Here is a 7955-nt window from a genome sequence, read left to right on the forward strand (position 1 = left end):
ATTTTCTCTCCTAATGCTATTTTTAACCATTCTTTAATCCACACTAATTTGTTCATTTTTTCAAACTTCAGTCCCACATAGAGACTTCTTTATGACTGACATACATTTCCACAGATCCGCATCTAGATTTTGAGATCTGTTTTGAAAAAGCCAGACTGGTAATGGCCAGAAGTTGTGCAGTCAGTGCACACTTTTAAGCCAATAAATATCTTTCCCTATCTTTAATCATTACATTACTGAAATGTAACAGTTACAAAAAATGTAACCAAGTCTGAGGGAATGAAGGGAATTTGAAATCAGAAGTTACAGTGGAAAAAAAAACAAGTTACCTATTCAATTTCTTTAAGTAATTACAACTTGAATTTTATTTTGAACCCACTAACATTGGGATTTAATTTCAAATTACATATAAAATAATAAATTAGAATTTTTATGTTGCAGCCATGGATTTAATCAAGTGGTGGTAAAAGGCCTGATGAATTACTTTTTAGAGTGCAGATGTTTTACGTAGCAGATCAAATAGTTCCGTTAGATTTGTTACTTCCTAAACAAGGAGAGGATCAATATAAATGTTGATTTCACCTCATTTCAGAACATGCCGCTAACCTTTTTAAATTATTCCCTTAACGTCAAACATAAATGGGCACACATGCAAAAAAGGTACAGCTGCTGGGGCATCTTAAAAAATAATCTTCAAAATAACATTTTGCTTTCCCTCATTTTCAGATTTAATTGGCAGTGGTGCTTTAAGGTAGCAGCTTGATAGGCAACCATTGGCATGGCATCTTTAGATTTGAAATACACTAATTAAGAAAATAACAAAATAACAGTAGTGTTGAGACATAACCAGTGGCGTGTCTAGAAATTTTTTGTTGGGGGGGCCAGGTAGGGGCACAGATTTGGAGAAGGGTGGCAGATGTAATTGGCAGATAATGTTTAAAAAAAAATTCTACCAACCGTTAACCATAATTCAATAACCCTATAAACCTAATAACCGAATGCGCTTTTAACTCTTATTAGAATGAGATTTTAACCACTACGGTGCAAAGCTTTTAGATACTGCGTTGATGAAGTAGAAGAGATACAATCAGTCAGTGTTTACTCAGCATTCAAGGACATCAATATTTGCATAGTATTTTTACTGACATGTAGTGCACATATGTTTTGGGCAAAAACATTTTTGAATATTAAAATACGAACATTTGTAACAAACAATTGACAAATTAGCCAATTCCAATGTAAAACTTTATCTGCCTGTTAAAAAAAGAAGATAATCTTCTCACAAACTGGTGTTTGATTTTGAAACAGGAAAAAAGTGGAGAAACAACTGAAAAGACTAACATTTGAATGAAACCTGAAAGCAAGTAAATACTTTCTCTGCTGCCTTATGGTAAACTTTGGTAATATTGATGTATAAAGAACAACACTGGCTGATGATGAAATACAGTCAGCTGGCATGGTGACACTGCCAGTATTAACCTGCAGGACTGGGACAGAAAATTGGGCATTTTGACTACAGACCGGCCCACCAGGTATTAAAGCCATAAAGACTTTGAATGAAAACAAACCCTGTTGTGACAGTGATGTACAGTCTTGTTGGTATATGTATGATTTCTATACATTTGACGTCAGATAAAAACTTTGGTTGTAAGATTTAGATAATTATTTTTTAAAAGCTAGATATCTTAAATGAGAATAAGAAAGAAAAGTATTTCTTTGTGCCCCCCTTTCCCTGTTAATGCCCTACCTGGCCCCCTGGCAACACTTTCCTAGATCCACCCCTGCACAGTTACCAGCTGTCAGCTACTTAGAAAAGGATCCTGGTGTTATTTGTCTCTCAGAAACAGTTCATAACTTCCCTTCAACTCATTCATGTCACCTAAAAGGTAAACCTGTTTCTCCATCATCTGCTCAGCTCTGATGATTCAGTAAGGACATCTCCTGGTTTCATCTTCATGTTTCCCTCTCATCACACATCCAAACCGACATCATGACCAGCAGCTTTACAGCTGTGGCTCCAGCAAACATCAGCTGATATTAGAAATTAATATTAAATAAATTCTAACAACAGCTGATCAAGCTTAAACGTGCTGCTGTTGTTTAGCACGACATCTGCTGGTTTCCTCTTTCTGGCCCAAAGTGGGCGATAAATAAACAAGAGAGAAAAGCTGATCAGCTGATCATTGATCAGTTTCATGATTGAAGTAGCAACAGGAGAGGGAGGCGAGAGAATGAGAGAAGAAGAGGCAGCTGTGCAGCGTAATGACAGAATAACTCCAGCTTTGTGTCTTTTTTCCATTCTAGCTAAAGTTCGGGACAAACTGCGTCTCTTCTCAGCTCAATACGAAACGTGTAATATTTTCTCTGAATGAGGGACCATTCCATTTTTTTTAAGGAGCCGTTGGCAACTCTACTAACCTTAGGAATAAAATAAAGTTCACTATCAGTAACATCATAGCACCCACCCAGCTGTATAGAAACTCCGTCAAGCTGGCTAGAATGCAGTACGAGTTATTGCAACTGAGGGTAAAAAGTCAGCACAACAAAAATAAACTCCACCTAAACTTGGTTTATATCTGACCCAGATAGACTGCAGGTCATAACTTCTTACCTGAAGTTCAGTTCACCTGACACTCGGACTGGTGGCCGCCTCGGGGCTCTCCTGCCTCCCCTTCCCTCATCCACCTGCTGGCCTCTGTGGAAGCTCCGTCATAGCCACCACCAAAAAACTGAGTTATTTTTACACATCGACCTGCATCTGGCCAATCCACCACCTCTCATTGTTCATGCCGTTACAAAAAAAAAAAGAAAAAAAAATAAGTCACCGGGCATATGCCCAGTATGCCCGATGGCCAGTCCAGCTATGTTAACCTGCAACCAAATCTGCAGCTCCATACAGCAATGTTACGACTTAGATTATATCTTATAACTCATAACTCTTATGTCAGCTGCCCTCAGTAGCAAACTGTCTGAAATATTTGATGGCAGCAATAATTCTTTAAGTGTTATTTTTTCTTTGGTATTCTAATTTCACCGAAGTTTACTAAACTCAACAAACTTAATATTACTTACCAGGACATTTATTCTGTCCTCATTTTCTTTCACCGAAAAATTGTTTCCTGCAGTGCCATCTTTCGTGCTTGGCTCTCCTACCTTTGCTAACGTGATGCACATAGCGCAGAAGCCGATGCTGCATTCATTTACACTCGGATATCTGAGCTTCACCGTGAAAACATAATCGGACATTTGATATTTGATTGAATTTTATTGTTTTGCCTTTGGGGTGGCACCTGGGGTGGCCAGTCTGGTTGGGGGGGTGGCCTGTGCCCCCCCAGGCCACCCCGCTGGACACGCCACTGGACATAACATCTGCACAGCAAATATCTATCTATTGTAGATACAACACAATCATAGGTATAAATTACATTTCTCTTTGACATGCACACCAGAAGAGAGAGCCCTTGTTAACAAATGAGGGTTGAGTGTCTTGCTCAAAGACACTTTAACAAGGATCTATAGGCAGATTGATTATTGTGTGGATCACACCTGTGACTTGGAAGGAAACAGCTTCTCAACACTAATTGTTTTGGCTACAAGGTAAATTGAGTCTTACGATAACGCTTCTATTACTGCTAGTTTCCTGCATAATTAACACTATTGACCCCTACAGTGGAGCTAATTCAAATTCATCTTGCCCTCATTTGTTTTGATGAACACTTTCCTAATGCTGGCTGCTGTGTGGATGATGTAACTGCTAGGGAGAGGTGTGATAAAGACGGAAAATTATAGCTGCCAGCATACATTGGATGTCAGCTTGTACATCAAAGTTTGCTTCTCTGCAGTACATAGGCACACACTACCTGTCAATATACAAGCCTACAGGCGGTGTAAAGTCACTGTATACAGTTCATGTAATGACTGGGGAAGATAGTAACATCGGGGACCAAGCCTGGAGAGCAAAATAACTTGGACTTACACAAAAGGATACAAAATATAATTTACACTTTGTTGTTGTGACCTTCCATCTCCAGGGTATATATAGTATTGGTAGCAAGGAAAAAAGAGAGGCAGAAACAGTTTCTAGTTATATAACACTGACTGCACTATAGCTGCAGAACTGTACTGGAAATCGTTCTCCTGGTTCATTTTTGAATTAACTTTAACTATAGTATCAACATAACCTATGAAAAATAATCAGTTTGTTGCAAAAGTCTTGGAAATTTAAATCCTGGAACTAAATTGAATTTAAAATGGTTTTTTTTTTCTTTTATAAAGCAGTAACATAAAACCATTCAGATCTCCTAATTTTATAGGACTCCCTATAAAAGCATTTTCAAAGTAAGGCAAACCAGGATGTTTTATGGGTAATGCAAAGGCTAATACACCTACTGTTATCTTCTGCTGAAAGCTTTTCTCGCTAAGATTTCCTTGGACTGCAATGTGCTTGGTCTGCATTTTTCTTGATTTAGGCCCAGCTTATCTTAAGCTTATAGAGATGTCAGCAAAACCCCCCTTTAATAGCGCAAGGCTCTTAATTCATTACCAAATGTAAACTTCCCTGCAGAGGAGTGCAGGATGGGCTGGGGGAAAATTAGATTCTACTCAACTAATTACTCCGTAAATTCAAGACCCCTTGAGAGAATAAAAGAATCAAAACACCAAGATATTTTTGTCTCCATTTAATAAAATCTATGTACCCAAAGGTAATTTTCACCATGTTTTATTAGTTGCTGGTTTTGTTCAATATAGTGACAAATTGGTTCTTTTGTTAAAATAATAACAAAAATATTAACCATCCACGTATAACAGCATTGCTTCTGCATTAAACCTGGTCAAAAACCAGCTACGTCAGACAGAAGAAGAGGTTAGTGTGGATAACATTATTCAAGTAGCATTATGAATATGCCTCCAGACATGAGCTATCAAAATATGTTTATTGCTCAAGGGTTTTCTGCTTAATGATGCTGCCAGGGTCACAAAGGGGAAATATCAAGCTACCTGTCTGCAATGACTGTGATGATTAAAACCTTTGATGCAGAGCTGTCACCCTGTCTGGCTAAAGGCTGATGTAGGCGAGGGCATAAATCCCTGCAAACTGGTCATTAAACAGCAGACATCACAGAGCAGAGGATAAGCCAGACCAAGTGCTCCTCTTCTCTGTGGCTCCCGTCCACACTCTTACCTTGTTGGAAGAGACAGATTTCAAGGTCAGCCAGTGACCTCTCAAATGTCCAAGCTGTCATGCTGCCCACTTCACACACACACACACACACACACACACACACACACACACACACACACACACACACACACACACACACACACACACACACACACACACACTCACTCACTCACTCAGAAACCACCTAAGGACACATTTTGGTCTGTGTCACTGTTTGTTTAAAGGCAGGCTTTTGGGTGGCCTTTAAAGACTGCATGAAATAGAGTTTTTGACCTCCTGAAGTTAGAAAATGTTATAAAGGAAACTCCACTGAAGAATCTATATGTAAGTATCAAACACTCACCCTTATAGGCTTAAAAACTGGCTCTAAAAAGGTCAGACTGAATTCACACTTGGGTAGAGAAAGGACTGTTTGATTCCTGGGGCATGAGTTGTGGTGCACTATTTCTTGATAGTGTCACAAGTAATATGGTAATATGTTCAATATTACCTGTGATAATGCTTTAGGGATTGCATGGTTTTTCTGTTGGTCTGGCCACTTAACTTGCATGGGACTGATAGAAATTGGCAGGTATCATATTATTTACGATGGCACTTTTATAAGAAGAGCTTATATACCCTGACTTTTTAACCTTGATGGATCATTTGCCTCAATTCTAAATGCAGAATAAAGAAAAAAGATTTTCTTTTTAATTCCATGGGGTTCCATATATAATTATTATTGCTGTTCATGTAGCAATTAAATATGATAAAAATTAAACATGTTTAACAGAGTTACACTCTTCAAAAAAAAAAAAAACAACAACACACACACACGATATGAGCATGAGTGCATGTTATCACCTCACTCTGCTCATCTGTAGGTTAGAATTACCGCAGGGACCCTGTGGTAATTCTGTAGTATATTTTTGGACTGCTTGCTGTGGGTGGCACGAGGAGCTTTTGCACACTGCATTTTTTAAAATATATAACATACCAGGAAGGCTAAAAAATGAGTACAGCTGTTATAATAATAATGACAAGAAGAAGAAGGTAGAAAAAAGGGGTGTAGAAAAATAATTTCAAATGTATAAAGCAATTTAAAAAGATGAGTTTACAAAGAAAGAAACAAAATAAAGAAAAACTGGAAGTTAAAAAAAGGAAAACTTATTTTAAGCAATAATGAGAATAATAACAATTAAAAGATAAAAGTGGGGGAGAGAAATAATAAACAAGACAATTGAATGATCATAACCAGACAATAAAAGGCTATAAAAAATACATAAAAATTGACATCAAATATATTGACACCACATTATTATAAAATCTCTGAATCAAGGGATTTCTGAAGGGAGAAATACACTCATCTTTCATCTGAATCTTGAGCTTTGGAGCTGCTGTGACCATTAGCGTACCACCTGAGTATCCAAGGCTGCATAATGGCAAATGTGGGATCACCATTTCTTGTTTGGGGGGCATTACCAGACGCGCTTTTAAAGTGATCAGTAGAATCTAAACATCAATACTAAACCACACAGTGAGTCAATGGAAGGAAGCCAGAATCTGGCTTGATGTAATGCCATCTGCAGTAAGTTATAGCATGACGAAGGATTCCTAATGGATCATCATTGTCAAATCTGTTCAGCTGAAGTCAGTGTATGTTTTCATCAGTGCTCATTTACTGTGGCACAGGTGGTAGAGTGGGTTGTACACTTGTCACAAGGTTGATGAGTCAGCATTTTGCTCCTCCTCTCCAAGTGCCTGTGGGTTAGACTGAACCCAAAGTTGTTCCAGATGGCATTCGAGCACCTTACATGGCAGCAGTACCGTTAAGGGCAGGCTATGGTGCAGAACCTAGAAAATCTGTTGTCTGAATAATCAAAAGAGCTCAACTTATGCTCAACTTCACTTGCCTGCAGCTTTGAGTGTCCTTTGCAAGATATTTAACCCCAAATGTCCACCAATGCATGCATCAGCATATGTATACGTTGGATAACTATGGCTTGAATAGAGGAACGTGGCTTTTAGGAAAAAACACAGCAAGAGGTAAAAAATCTAAAACATATTATGTCCATGTTTACTAATGGCTTTGCATGTTAACAGGTTCTGCACGTGGATACAATGGATCCTTGAGCTTTTCTAGATATTGCATTACAGTTGAATGAGACCACATTTCATCTCTACTTCCTAGTAGAAGGTTCCAGTGATGTCTGATTATGCAGATGTGAAAATATTACTGGCAACAGCCTGGCAAATACAGAGCTAGTGAGTGATCATCTCCTGTCTCACTTCCTGTAAACTGTACTTAAGCAGCATCCTGGCTGTATCACAAAGTATGTTCAGTAGTGAGGAGACAGCTGACTAGAGCACTCTTTTGATGTGTTTCAATGGAAGAACATTCTGATTCTCCCATTTTCACCAAGTTAATATGTGGAAAAAAAAGGTTAGAACTACTCGTTAGTTTCCAAAAGTATGACTTTCAGGAAGTATTCTGCAGTCCATTACTTTATTGGTCATACTTGGTACACCCAGTAACTATATAAATGAAATGCAGTTTACTGTATCATGCAGTTTTCCTTTGGGGTCAGTGAAATTGTTAATCAGTCTTTGTTCAGTCAAAAAGAATTCTTTCAGGCTTAAATTAAACAAAAAGAGGTATTAATGAGAATATAATTGGGCTTTTAAATAATTGACATTTTTGGCCTTGATGTAACGCATTGTCCTAGAAGCACTGTTTAGATGAGAGGGAGGTTTTTGCGTCACTGATCCACCTGAAATAACACAAAGTGAGAGT

This window comes from Astatotilapia calliptera, chromosome 7 (assembly GCF_900246225.1).
Source record: "Astatotilapia calliptera chromosome 7, fAstCal1.2, whole genome shotgun sequence".
NCBI classification, from domain to species: domain Eukaryota; kingdom Metazoa; phylum Chordata; class Actinopteri; order Cichliformes; family Cichlidae; genus Astatotilapia; species Astatotilapia calliptera.